This window comes from Mus musculus, chromosome 2, assembly GCF_000001635.26.
Source record: "Mus musculus strain C57BL/6J chromosome 2, GRCm38.p6 C57BL/6J".
Taxonomy (NCBI): Eukaryota; Metazoa; Chordata; class Mammalia; order Rodentia; family Muridae; genus Mus; species Mus musculus.
This window is the reverse complement of record NC_000068.7, coordinates 109,901,000-109,915,686: the sequence shown is the minus strand read 5'-3', so window position 1 is coordinate 109,915,686 and position 14,687 is coordinate 109,901,000. Positions and strand designations below refer to the sequence as shown.

At 41.6% G+C, this 14,687-nt stretch overlaps 1 long non-coding RNA gene across 1 annotated transcript; it reads left to right on the top strand.

The window, feature by feature from the left end:
* The first annotated feature begins 2,367 nt into the window (after positions 1 to 2,367).
* On the top strand, positions 2,368 to 13,291 carry Platr8 (pluripotency associated transcript 8). The gene is made up of 5 exons (NR_033473.1): positions 2,368 to 2,566; positions 6,227 to 6,307; positions 7,609 to 7,716; positions 9,029 to 9,123; positions 12,426 to 13,291. It is a non-coding gene; the product is annotated as a pluripotency associated transcript 8 (long non-coding RNA).
* The last annotated feature ends 1,396 nt before the right edge of the window (positions 13,292 to 14,687 follow it).

Below are 14,687 nucleotides of genomic sequence, written 5' to 3'. Positions count from 1 at the left end.
GAGCACTGGCTGCTCTTGCAGAAGATATCGATTCTGTTTCTAGCACGTTCATGGTGTCTCACAACTATCTGTGACTCCAAGACCAGGGCATCTGACATTCTCCCGGTCTCCATGAGCATCAAGCATGCATGTGTATATATGGTAAACACATAAACATGCAGGCAAAACACGTATGTACATCAAGTGTTTCCAAATTTTGGTAGTTATAAGAATCACATGTACAGTATAATTAAAAAAGCACAGATCTCTGTGAGTTTGAAGACAGCCAGGGCTTGTTACACAGAGAAATTTGGTCTTGAAAAAAACAAAACAGCAACAACAACAAAACAGAAAAGAAAAAGGTTCATATCCCTAACCCTAATCGTAGAGTTACTCATCAGTGAACGTCCCTGAGAATGAATCTATCTATTATATTAGTTTTTATCTCTGTGACAAGTTGTCCTGTTAGAACATAAAACCACAATGAAATGAAGAAACAACATCCAGCGCACTGTCCCAAATGACAACCACTCTCACCTAAGCTCAGGGAAGATATCAAGGATAACTCAAGTTCAACCTTCACCCTTGGCAAAGAGCAAGGAAAAAAAAAATCCAACATATTAGTCTGCTGAAGGAAGCTGCTTCTCTTAGCCCCACAGATGGGTACATTTGCGGCACCGCAGGGAGGTAAGGGCTGCAGCCTGAGAAGTGGCTGTGTTGGTACAAACTGTAACTCTAGAGCTATAGAAGCTGGAGATGGAGAACCACAAAGTCAATTCCAGCATGGGCTACACAGGGAGACTGTTTTAAAAGGAAAGGGAAGGTAAAAGTGTGACCCAGTTGTTGTGCCCTTTGTGAGGCACTGGAAGTGAAGGAAGCTCCCATCTGGGCATGCTCACTTTGGTGCCTTTGTGCAAAGGGCACTGGGCTGATGGGTAGAGAAGCTGGACTTTGGCCACAATGCCCCACCACCCTGACACTCTTATAAAAAGGACCTGAACAGTGTATATATATATATATAGATGTCCTACATACTAGGTAAAATCCAAGGTTAAAACCACATTAAAACTGGAACAGTAGGGGCTCAACAATTATACAGAGTTTCACTTTTTCTGAAATATCTCTGATTTCACAAGCGTGAATTTACAGCCAGCCACTTGTGAAATAAAATGCTACAAATATGGTTGAATTTCTCTTTGTCTTTCTCCCCCATTCTTTATTTCTTCCATTCCCTGCAAAGTAAGCATTTTGTAAAGGTCATAGTTAATTCCCATGCCTAGCTACACGGCTTCATTGTGTCCCTAAACAATGTACTAAGTATTGCTTAGAAAAGTATCATTCAAGACTTTTCTGCAACTTGCTTTGTTTTGCACTCAACTTATGAGTTTTCCCTCATGTTTGGGACGTTAATGGCTATTCTTAATTAATCTTCATTGTTACATTATGTTCTATTGAAATAATTTTCCCCAAGGGATTGAGAATTTAACTCAGTGTTAAAGTACAAGTTTGCAGTAAACATCAGTAGAGTTCCTGCTAAGGTCCAATAATAAGAAAGTATTTTAGGTGTTTTTTTTTTTTTTAAGGTATCTCTATCACAATTCTTCAACTTCATTATCGCACCTCAAAAGTAATCATATGAAACGCATAAACAAACAGTTCTTGCTGTGTTTATTCCAATAAGATTTTCTTCGTGTTTATGTGTATGGGTCTGATTGCTTGTTTGTTGTTCATGTTTTGTTTTGGTTTTTTGGAGGTCCTGGAACTCACTTTGTAGACAGGCTGTCCTCGAACTCAGAAATCCGCCTGTCTCTGCCTCCTGAGTGTTGGGATTAAAGGCGTGTGCCACCAACGCCCCGGCTGCTTTGTTTGTTTTTGAGTCAGAGTCTATGTAGTACTGGCTGTCTCAGAGCTCACAACCATGTTGGCTTCAAATTCACAGAGCTCCTCCCGTCCCTGCCTTCCTTCCCTGTGCCACCATACCCAACTGCTTTCCCTTTTTGATATACAAAGTAGTGGGTTTTACCATGATGTTTTCACGCCTATAACTCATTGCACTTGTTCCTGTTCAGCATTACCCCACTGCCCGACACCCTGTCCCTAGCTTCCCCGCGCCCTCCTGCTGCTCCCCTTTCTCCCTCAGAAGCTCCCTTCAGATTTCCTGTCCCGCGCATTTATCTCGTCCTTTCCTGCCTTTTACTGTCCACTCTCACTTAAGAGCTCTTCCTTCCTTTTCACTGTATGCTTTCTACTTCCAGTGGCCCCACCCCACTTTAAATCTGTAGTTTACATTTGAGAGGACCCTGGGGAATTGGTCTTTCTGAGTCTGGCTTCTTTTGCTTAACAATGATTTCCAGTTCCTGTAAATGCTGCGGTTTCCGCTAGGACTGAATAAAATACCATTTTCTCTATCCCCTCAGCTGTTGAATGGTTTCTGGTTTTGTTTGTTTGTTTGTTTGTTTGTTTTCATTTGTTGGTTTTTGTTTTTGTTTCTGCTATTGTGAAGCCCTAGGCATGAAGTGCAAATATTCCTGTGGTATGCTGACTTCCTCCTTCAGGAACGTCTTCCAGAGATTGCTAAGGACACATGGTGAGTAGTTCTATTTTCATTTCTTAAATTCAGTTCATTCTTATTGGCGTGTGTGTATGTTCACGGCTTGGGGGTGAGCATGGGTAGGCCATAGTACAAGTCTGTGGAGCCAATTCTCTACGTCCATCTTCACGTGGGTTCTAGAGATCTGGTTCAGGTCTCCAACCTTGCATAGCATGCGGCTTTGCCGGTTTAGCCGTCTTGCCAGCCTCTGCCTTCAGGATTTTTTGAGACACCCACACACTAACGCCCATCACGGCTGCACCGGTTTACAGTCCCACGCTCATTATATAAGGGTTTCTCTTTCTCTACCTTCTGATCAGTGTTTATTGTTGTCTGAGGATAGCTATAGTGACTGGGGTAAGATGCCTGGGTAAACATGGTAAACACTTGCGTGTCTATTGGGCATTTGCATTTTTCTCCTGAGGAGGTCTGTCTGGTTTCATCGGCTCATCTGTTGGTTGGATGGTTTGTTCTTTCAGCGTTTCATTTTCACAACTCTTTCTGTGGTCTAGATGTTATTTTGTAGTGACATTTCTGCAATTTGGTATAAGACCGAACCGTGCTTTTGTTTTAATCCCAGGTCGTGGGGATACGGGGCTGCTTCGGAATGTCTGAAGCAGATGATTACGATCTGCCTCGTGCTCTAGCAGAGACATGTTTTTGCCAGATGCAGACAGTTTCTGCAGTTGTGCTACGCATGGGATTCTGGGAACTTTTCAGAGGGTGTATAAATGCTAGACCACCAATAGGTGAAGTTGGTGTTCTGTTTGGGAGGTGGGGGGGTGGGGAGTGGTTGCAGTTTGTTAGTAGTCATAGTAGTCATGCTTAAAGAAGAAACAAAAGGAGAGAACTTCCTTTGGTGGATCTTCTCTCCCTATACCCTTCTTTCTCTCCTATCTAGTGAAAGGAGGTGAATGGGGTGGGTGTGAGTGTGGATAAAGGGTGGGAAAGAAGAACCCATAAAGTAGTGACCACCAGCTAACTCTGTAGGACGTGTGGTTGTCATAGCTTTTTCCCCTATAGCTAGTCTCTTCACTCTGGGAATTGTTTTAATTTTTATTGTACAGAACCTTTTCTATTTCACATAACTCAATTTGTTTAACCCTGGGATTATTTCCTGTGCTTCTGTTTTACCTAAGTTTCCTCCAGTGATTTCAGATGTTTCTTTATTGTCTGATCCATTGCATAGGATGACATTGAGTAGGGAGTTTGATTCTTCCAAAGGAGTAGGTAAACTTTCCCTAATACCATTTGTTGAGGAGCCTCTCTTTTTCATATTATGTTTAGACCTTTGTCAGTAGCTGGGGCTGGCGAAGTGGTTCCTGAGTTCAAATCCCAGAAACCACATGGTGACTCACAACCATCCATAATGAGATCCGATGCCCTCTTCTGGTGTGCCTGAAGACAGCAATGGTGTACTTATTTATAATAATAAATAAATCTTTGGGACAGAGTGAACAGGGGCTGAGTGAACAGGGGCTGATGGAGCAGGACTGACCGGAGCAGAGCAAGCAGAGGTCCTAAAATTCAATTCCCAACAACCACATGAAGGCTCTACAACCATCCGTACAGCTACAGTACACTCATATACATAAATAAATTTAAAAAAAAATCAAGTAGCTGTTGCTGTTTGAGTTTAGGTCTGAATCCCTGTGCTTTAATCCATTGATCTACATGGTTTTGTACAGTTGCCACGCAGGTTTTGTAACTATAGCTCTGCAATATAGTTTGAGTTTGTGCTGCCTCGAGTGTTTCTTTTCCTGTCTAGTATTGTTTTGGCTACTCAGGGACTTTTGTGAGTCCATATGAAATTTTGAACTGTAACCTCCATGGATCTGACTTTTTAATTATTATTATTAATTATTATTTCTATTACTAAGAATGTAATTGTACCCAGCACTTAGGAGGCAGAGGCAGGCAGATTTCTGATTTCGAGGCCAGTCTGGTCTACAGAGTTCCAGGACAGCCAGGGCTATACAGAGAAACCCTGTCAAGAAAAAACAAAACAAAACAAAACAAAACAAAACAAAACAAAACAAAATAAAACAAAACAAAACAAGAATGTAATTGTAATTTTTTTAAAGGAAAGGATTGCATCAATTTTTGGTTGTTTTTTTTGTTTGTTTGTTTGGTTGGTTTTTTTAAGACAGAGTTTCTCTGTGTAGCCCTGGCTGTCCTGGAACTCACTTTGTAGACCAGGCTGGCCTCAAACTCAGAAATCCACCTGCCTCTGCTTCCCAAGTGCTGGGATTAAAGGCGTGTGCCACTTCCGCCCGGCTGCATCGATTTTCTACATCACTTCCAGTAACTAGTCATTTTTCCAGTATGGATTCTGCCATCTATGATCATGGGAGGTCTCATTTTAAAATGAATTTTTCATTCCTTTCATCAATATCTTATAGTTTCCACAGGAGATATCGTACAACTGTGAGCTGTATTCCTAGGTATTTTGTTTTTCTTAAAGCTACTGTGAATGAGGATTTTTAATTTTTTAATGATTTCTTTATTGGCAAACTCATTATTGTTATTTATGAAAGCTATTGGTCAAATATAAAATAACTATTTTTTTAAAGGCTATTGATTTCTGTGTATTTACTGTGTCCTTTTCCTTTGCTGAAAGTATTTGTCAGATTTAAGAATTATTTTGTGAAGCTGTTAGGGTTTTGTAACATATTATTTACATGTTATAAATATTTTGTGCAAATAAAAATAATTTACTCCTTTCTTTAAAACATGTTTTATTCCCTTTTATTTATTTATTTTCTCTCGTGTTACTGCTATGGTTAGTATCTCAAGCCCTGTATTATATACCAGCATCGAAAATGAAAACCTTTGCCTCATTTATGATCTTAAAAGAAAGTAGGTAACATTTTTGTTTACCTCTACTTGGTACAATGTTGGCTAGAGGTGTGCTGTATAGACCCTTTATTAATATATGCCCAAGGGGAGGCTCCAAGGCCTGACACTATTACTGATGCTATGGTGTACTTACAGAGAGGAGCCTAGCATGGCTGTTCGTTGAGAGGCCCAACAAGCAGCTGACTGAGACAGAAGCAGATACTTACACCCAACCAATGGACAGAAGCTGGGGTCTCTGTGGTTGAATTAAGGAAAGGCTGGAAGAAGAGGGTGACCCCATAGGAAGACCAGCAGTCTCAAATAACTCAGACCCCTGAGATCTCTCAGATACTGAACCACCAACCAGGCAGCATACACCAGCTGATATGAACGGCCTCCCCCTGCCCCCATCTCCCAACACATACACAGCAGAGGACTGCCTGGTCTGACCTCAGTGAGAGAAGATGCACCTAACCCTTGAGCGACTTGGGGCTTCAGGGAATGGGGAGGTCTGGCAGGGTGTGGGGGTACGTGTGTGGGTGTGGAGATGTCTTCTTGGAGACAGGGGAGGAAGAATGGGTTGAGGAACTGTTGGAGGGCAGAATGGGAGGGTGATAAAGACTGGACTGTAAAAAAAAAAGATTAAAGATGAAAACAAAAAGAAAATAAATAAAAATAATTTTGAAAATTAAAAAAAATAATGAGCTATGTCCCTTGTATTCCTAGTTCCCTTAGGAATTTTATCATAGTCAAATGTTTAATTTTGTTAAAAGTCTTTTCTGCATGTATTGAGAGAATAATGTGATCTCTGTCTTTAAGTGTTCCACATGTCATCTTGGAAATGTTGAACTAAACTTGCAACCCTGAGATGAAACCATCTTAGTCATGGTGTCTGATCAGGTGAGTCTGGGCTGAGGAGATCTGAGCCTGGCAAGTGAGGGTGGGGCTGCCTCTCCCTGTGCACTTCACTGCCTAAGCTGAGTGTCCCGCTGCCTACACTTTTCCACTCATCATTATCTGGGCCCCTTGCTGTCCACAACTGCCTCCCAGGGCTGTCACCCTGGGGGTGTGGTAGATGAAGTTCAAGTTCCCGGTCTTATGTTTCTTTCCTGTTTGCTGGTGTCTGTGGGAGCTCAGCTGGAGTTATTTAGTAATTAAATAATTGTTTAGTAACTAAATAAGAACTTCTTTCTCAAGATAGTGCCAGCCCTTGCCCTCATATGGAATGGTAGTGTGGGTCCATTTGAGGAATGAACCAGTGTCTCATAATGCACTGTATTTGAAGTTTATGGGGCTTTGAACTTATCATAAAGTTAGGATTTTCAGATTTACCAGGGCCAGTGGACTTACCATTAGCAATCTTCCCTTCTACCCTAACCTCTAGAATCTACAGCTACAGCTGTCTTCACCGTGGCTTTTCAGTGAGCTGCCCATATTTTTTCTCTCTTTGTAACCATCAGTCCCTTAATGTCCTCACCTGGTTGGACACCTCCAGGTGACATGCCTTTTTTACTCTTTCCAAGACCTACAGTGACACCAAATTCCAAACCATTCAGATGGATATCAGAAACATCTTCCTACTTACACCTGTATCCCTAAACCTTTGTAAATCTGATCTTTCCCCCACCTTTCCCTTCAGTTCTAACCCATGAGAAGAATGAGCCTCCAGGGAACAGTTGAATTGTACAGGAAACACATGGAGGTCCCAAGTCTACAGTATATAAGCTAGTGGTGAGAAACATAAACCAAAAGTTATGTGCGTAAGAACCTAAAGAACAAAAGTGGGGGGAGAAATCAGGACAGGAAAGCAGGGCAATTCTCCCCTGGCCATGATGAGGCCCTTTAAGACTAAAATGCCAGCTCTGTTTCATCATCGAATTTGAGGATTATTTCCTTTTCTTCTTCTTCTTCTCCCTCCTCCTCCCCAGCCTTTTCCTCCTCTTCTTTATTTTTCTTTTTCTCCTTTTAAAGAGTACTTTCTTTAATTAAAAAAAAATTAATTGTGTGGGTGGGTGGAAGTCAGCTTGTAAGATTCAGGTCTCTCCTTCCCCTGTGGCAGACAGAACTCTGCTCCCCAAACTCACTAGCAAGGACCATTACCTGCTGCTCCATCTTGATAGTCTAAATTGGATACATTTTAGAATGCTGAAGAAGTTTGCAGTGCTGTACAAAGACCTTAGCACGAGACAATTATTTTACAGAAGTACGTGTAAACCACATCCATAAGAAAAAGCAGCCTTTGGGGTGAGGATGTGCTGATGGCAAAGCGGAGAAACGCCCTTTGAAGCTTTTACTGTCGACATGAACAGGTATGGGAGGAATCTGGAAAAGGCGGAACTTTTACCCAAGCAGAACATTTCAGTAGGAATTAGAGGGAAGACTGCATAGTCTATGAATTGCCATTCTTTCCCTAACTTGGATACTAATTTTTTTTTTCAAAAACATTCATAAGAGTTGGGGTGTGTGGCTCAGAGGTAGAGTATATGCCAGATGCATCTGAGTCTCGTTTCTTAACCCTGTGACAAGGACCACGATGATGATGATGATGAGGAGGAGGAGGATGACAATGATGGCGAGAACCATTCTCTCTCTCTCTCTCACACACACACTGTAGCTGTCTTCAGATAGACACACCAGAAGAGGGCATCACATGGGATCCCATTACAGACAGTTTTGAGCCACGAGGTGGTTGCTGGGATTTGAACTCAGGACCTCTGGAAGAGCTCTAAACCGCTGAGCTATCTCTCCAGCCCATCTTTAACTTTTGAAATAAAACATCTGGATATGGGGCTGGAGAGATGGCTCAGCGGTTAAGAGCACTGACTGTTCTTCCGGATCATCTGTAATGAGGTCTGACACCTTCTTCTGGTGTGTCTGAAGGGAGCAATGGTGATGTACTCATATGCATAAGATAAATAAATAAATCTTTAAAAAAATCCATCTGGATACAATGCTTTCAGTTTAAAATTTTCCTTAATAGATTTGTTTTATGTATATGTGTATTTTGCATGCTTGGTTCCCTTGGTGGTCAGAAGAATGCAGGGGATCCAGAAGAGGGCATCGGATCCCATTACAGATAGTTGTAGCCACCATGAGGGTGCTGGGAACTGAACATGGGTCCTTCCTTTGCAAGTACAGTAAGAGTGTTTAAATGCTGCGCCAACTCTCCAGCCCAGGGTGACGTCTTTGAAAAGCACATTACCAACCCTAAATAGTACTCTGATCTCTTTGAAAAATGGTAAAGTGAAAAAACAAAAAAATCAAAAAACCAAAACAAACCAAAAGAAACCAACCAACCAAAAACCCTTCCCCACAGACAAAAACCAAACAAACAAAAACAAAAGCAAACAAAACACTAGGAGGATTTAGTCAATGCAATAGAATATTAGAATGGTTCAGGATAGATTTCTTGCGAGCCATGGCTCAGCATGTGATCCCCAGTTCCTCAGAGTTTTAAGCCTTTTATGCTTTGTTGTTTGTTTGTAAAAAAGTACGCCTGTGTTCCTTTTTTTAATTATTATTATTTTTCATTTTTTTTATCGGCTTCTCTGAATCTGTCCATTCCTGCTGTTTGGCCAAACACGATACAATTTATCTTTCCTGCTGCCTTTCCCATCCCAGGTCATGCTTAATATTAAACCATATAAAAGTCACTTTGAAGAACAACAGAGAAAGTTAAAATTCTTATGAAACTGAAGACAGGGGATGCTGAACTGGTAGGGAAACATTACAACAGCTGTCTTAGTTCGCTCCTTTGAGTTTAAAATAATGTGTTATTATTTACCGAATAATTTTAGAATCCTTTAAAGTTTTTATTATGTATAGATGTGTGTGTGTGTATACATACATGAGCATGCCATGCTATGTATGGAGTGAAAGATTGAGGACAGCTGACCAGACTCTTTGTATACCTTGTGAGTCTCTGGGATCAAACTTCAATCAAGGTATTGGCAAGGAGGCCCCTTTACCTTCTGAGCCCCCTCTCTGGCTCGACCTTCTTTTAGAAGGGTCCGCTAAGTGTCTACTCCTAAGGATCCACTCTATTCAGGACAGAAGAGTTTTGATTGATATAGTTCTGTCCACACAGAAGTCACCTGGGGAGATTTTAAACATAGACTTCACAGAGAACTTTATTGTTTTCATTCGAGTAGGTCAGAGATGGACCCTGGATTGTCAGTGTTTAAAAATTCCTGATCCTGTTGTAAGCTCTTCCCCAAATCATGGCCTCCTGCTAGAGAATGGTGCAAGCAGGGGTCTTTTTAGGCACAAACCCCAATACAAGGTTACATATATGAAATATTGATTAAAGGAAACATTAATGGGCAGGGAGTGGACTGAGGCAGGCCAAGTCTGGGTGTCGAGGTAGTGGTAGGTCTGTCTCAGGCAAGAAAGAGATGGAATGGAAAAGCCTGAGAAACTGAGGGGGAAGAGTCCTGGGGTACAATGCAGGCCTATAAAAGCTAAGCAAGGACATCCTTCATCACAGGAGCCCCAACCCACCCAGCAACAGGTCTGCCTTTCGTGTATTGGTCCTGGGATCGGTCCATAAGGCAACGCTGACCTGCCGATGGGGTGGGAATAGTCCACCCGATGTCGCTATTAGAAGGATTCCCACGGAGTCGATGGGGTGGGGATAGTCCACCCGATGTCCCTATTAGGATTCCCACAGAGCCGATGGGGTGGGGAATAGTCCACCCAATGTCCCTATTAGAAGGATTCCCACGGAGTCGATGGGGTGGGAATAGTCCACCCGATGTCCCTATTAGGATTCCCACAGAGTCAAGAGCTGCATTTTCTGGACAGCCTTGGAATTTAAGGCGTGAAGCGAAATCCCTCTATTCACTCAAATTGCATGCAATCTAATTTTATTTATGGAATTTAGGAACTTGAAGTGTAAGGAACCTAATAAAGGTTAACCTAGTTTAATCCCTTCCCTAAGTCTTGGGGGCCTAACAGCATCTCCGTGTTTACTCTAGAGTTAACGAAGGCACACATGCACAGGTAGGAGAGCCCACTTTTGAGTAGCAATGACTAGGATGTTCTGTCTCATGTTGTCTCAACCCTTTCTCCCTAACGTTTTCAAGATGCTCAGAAACAATAAATGAGACATAGAAGGTGAGAGAGAGGTCATAGCTTAAAGTTGCTCATTTCAGGCACCAGCAGAACACTCTGGTGGTAGGGCACTTGGGTTTGAACCACTAAGCTGAAGGCTGAGACAGAAGCATCTCTTCTTAGTCCACAAATTCAAGACTGGGGCACCACAGAGAGACCTTCACCTAAAGATCAAACACAATCCTTTCACCACAGTGAGAAACCATCCCCAGAGGTTAACTACATAACTCAAAGCAGCATACCTCATTACCAGGACAGCCAGTTAATATCCAGGTCAACTGCTCTTTATCCTCTATAACTGATTTAATTTTTAACTCTGATTTTTATAGGAAATAAAAGATGTTAGACAAATTTAGTGTCATGAAAGCAAATTAATCCTAGCCACCCAGATGGCCTTTGGCTTATTTACAAGAAGTTGCTGTGAGCCTCTAAATTATTCTTTCCATCTTCATGGAACTTGGATAAAGATACTCAAAGCCAAAGATAATGTTTTTGCAATTAGCATTGTTCAGTTACAAAACTGTTACTATAGACAACCCCACTAAGGCTATAGATATTCACCTCCATTGCAATTTCCTATAGGTTTGCTGACTTTTAGGTTATTATTAGGAAGAGTTCTTTGTCTACATTTGAAAAACCTTTCGTCTTTAAAAAATATAATTTTCAATTTAAGCACATTTCTAAGGACAAACTTCATTAATAAGAACTAAATTGTAGACTAGAAACAATGGCGCTTTGGTGCCACCTTGTGGTAACATCAGAGACCACCATCCCTAAACTGTGACTACGTCGGAGAACGAGCTCCCCATTTATAGAAGGCGGTGTTTGGTGCCACCTTGTGGTAAAATTAGAGACCGCCATCCCTAAATTGTAACTAAGTTGGTGAGTAAATCCCTATTGACAAAGTTGGTGAAAATTCAAATGTAGTACACATTACACTGATTTAATTTGATTTGGAAAAAATTTTTCCTGAATACTTTCTTCTACAATGCTTTTGTAAGGGCTACCAACACTGGTAGGAAGTACAGCTGCAGACGTTACAAACGTTAATATTTAACTTGAGAGAAGACTACCAGCCATGATTTGGATCGAATTAATCTTTTTTTTTTTTTAAAGATTTGTTTATTATAAATAAGTACACTGTAGCTGTCGTCAGATACCCCAGAAGAGGGCGTCAGATCTCTTTACAGATGGTTGTGAGCCACCATGTGGTTGCTGGGATTTGAACTCAGGACCTTCGGAAGAGCAGTCAGTGCTCTTAACTGCTGAGCCATCTCTCCAGCTCCCAAATTAATCTTTCTGTACCTCAGTTTCCTTACTTATTTCATCTATGGGCATCATGAATTTTAAAGTGATGAAATGAAGCAGGTGGTATAGCATGTATGAATCTCTCGGCATACATGCTCACTAAAAAAACAGGTCAAAATTTTACACACACACACACACACACACACACACATATAATTGCAAGGGTCTGAGGAGCCCTAATGTTCGAATGATAGGACTTCTTTTATAAAAGTAACACACCTCCCAGTAAATGTCTATACTTTCAATTGCATACAAAATTACACATATGGGTGGGTACAACTCCCAGGCTATCATAAAATCTCAATTTCACAAACAAGAACCAACCAACTAGAAAAACAAAATGTGTTACTGCCTCCTTATCTTCATCAGATTCAAAGGAAACTTCTGTATTATGAAATAATCATTGTATTTTAAAGTTCCATATCTATCTATGTCTATAACAAAGGCTTGACACTATATTTTACTAGGGACTCAGCTCAGTGCTAGAATATTTGAATAGTATGTGCAAAGTTCAACTAACTCTGCAGAAAGTGTCTATTTGTCTCTAGATGTTCTATATTTTATTAAAACAAAACCATTTCTGTGTTCCTTCACCTAGCCACTAATTTGAATCCTACCTTCGTGGTGACCTCAGTGTTCCTTCTGCTGGGAGCACTCCCTCGAGTGAGGATCTGACTGGCAAGTCGGGAAGAACAGTCCCTTATCTCCACAGAAGCCTGGCTGATTTTGAAGGCCACCTCTCTTTCAAGCTTAAAGTATATATAGGCCGGCCTATGCTTTAAGAGAATTGTGAAGACCAGCCATTGATGGTGGCCCGTGCAGTAATCCGTAGCGATGAACCAAAGGTCAGCCTAGGCTATAAAATGAGGCCTTACTTCAGAACAAAAAAACCTAGCCCAAAATGTGGAGTGTGTAGTAGCAGTAGGGGACTGTACCCCTGGATTATTCAGACCCCCCAAGGCTTTGCTCTCAGCATAAGGGAGACTTCAGCAATATAATTCTGGCTGAACCAATGCTTTTCAACGGGCAGTTGGATCTCAGGGGACCTGCATAATCAACAACCTCTGGCCAAAGACAAACTCATCATCCCAACTAGAGAAAGGGTTGCTGAAGATGTAGAGCCTTCTTTCAGACTAAAGACAATGCCAACTAATTGTTTAACTGATTAGGCCATGCTGATAATAGACTAAAACATGGAAAGCTATGCTCTGTGGAATGGATGAGCCTGGACAGCCACTCATGAGAACAAGCTGTTACATTGCTCCAAGTGACTATGGTTATCTCTGCCACAGAAAACAGGAACCAGGAAGCCCCTAGCTCTCAAATGTCAGGGCTCTCATCCTCTTACAAGATCTCTACTGGAATCTTTATTGCACATGGAAGAAGCCACACTGAATTCTGGTTCAGTGATGGATTCTGGTAGTGATGCCAGAGTGTGAATTCTTTTTAATAAAAGTGTTCTGCACAAACTAGTATGAGCTGGTTAGATAAACAAATGTTAGGATGACGGCCGCTGTTTCTTCACGCTGAAGGGTGGCTGTGCACACTGTCATCCTTGCCTCTGCTGTGGATCTACTGGCAAACTTCCACCCTCTGCAACATTCCCGCCTCTGTGCTGTTGTCTGGGTTCAAATCTCTCAGATGAGGAGTTGAGTTGCTTTGCATTTCCCCATTAACTCGATTACTTTTGGACAGAACAAACAGCATGGAAGGTCGGGGATTAGGATTCCAGAACTTTTTGAAGGGATAGAAGACACCCTAATTACACAGTAGAGCACAAAGGTAAAGGTCAGGTCACATCTAAACTCTAGGTTTCTTGTTTGTATGTATGTACGTACATGTGTGTGTATATAAAAAACTTATTATCTATATCAATTGTTATTTCTGGCTTTAGAAATAGAATGCTCATGTTTTGAGAATAATTTTCTCAAAGATCTCATAGATGCTTTTGTTGAATCCTGGCTGCCTGGCTATTTTTTTATTCCAGGACAATTTTAGGGGAATTGGTTTCTGGGGATCAAATCCAGGACCTCAAGTATGGCAGGCACTCTACCTCACCTTGCCAACCCGTACCCCATGTCTTCACCACCCATGCAAATTCATGTCTACGAAGCTAGAGCTAAGTCACTCTCCTTACAAGCTGCTTTCTCACTTAGCACTACAACTGAACTGATTTTCCAACAAATTTCATTCTGAGTATGGTCTCACCCCTCAAAAGTGCCACTAATTTAGCAGATGGCAGTTGACTTTAAAAGCTTCATCTTGGGGCTGGTGAGATGGCTCAGTGGGTAAGAGCACCGACTGCTCTTCCGAAAGTTCAGAGTTCAAATCCCAGCAACCACATGGTGGCTCACAACCATCAGTAATGAGATCTGACTCCCTCTTCTGGAATGTCTGAAGACAGCTACAGTGTACTTACATATAATAATAAATAAATCTTAAAAAAAAAAAAAGCTTCATTTTGTATGTGTATTTATCTACACATATTGGTCACAGTATAACTTCAGAGAGAGGCTCTCTGCTTTTAAGCCCTGGGGCCTGAGTTCAGGTCACGAAACTGGTAGCATCTGTCTTCACTTGGTGAGGTATCTTGTCGCACCAACTACCAACTACCAGCTACAGCTTCTTAGTATGTGGGGACTACACAGCCAGTACTTGCAGGCAGCCTCAAAAGCTTTAGACGACAGCTCAGGCACACTGACTTCAGGTGCCAGATGGACCGAAGCTCTCTAGAGCACTCTACCAGGACACAGAAAAAGCACCTGCCTAAGGTTCACGGTAAGTACGACAAAGACGATTTAAAGAGGGTAGCTGGGCATCAGTCTCTGCCATCCATCAACCACATTACCCCTGAAATAAC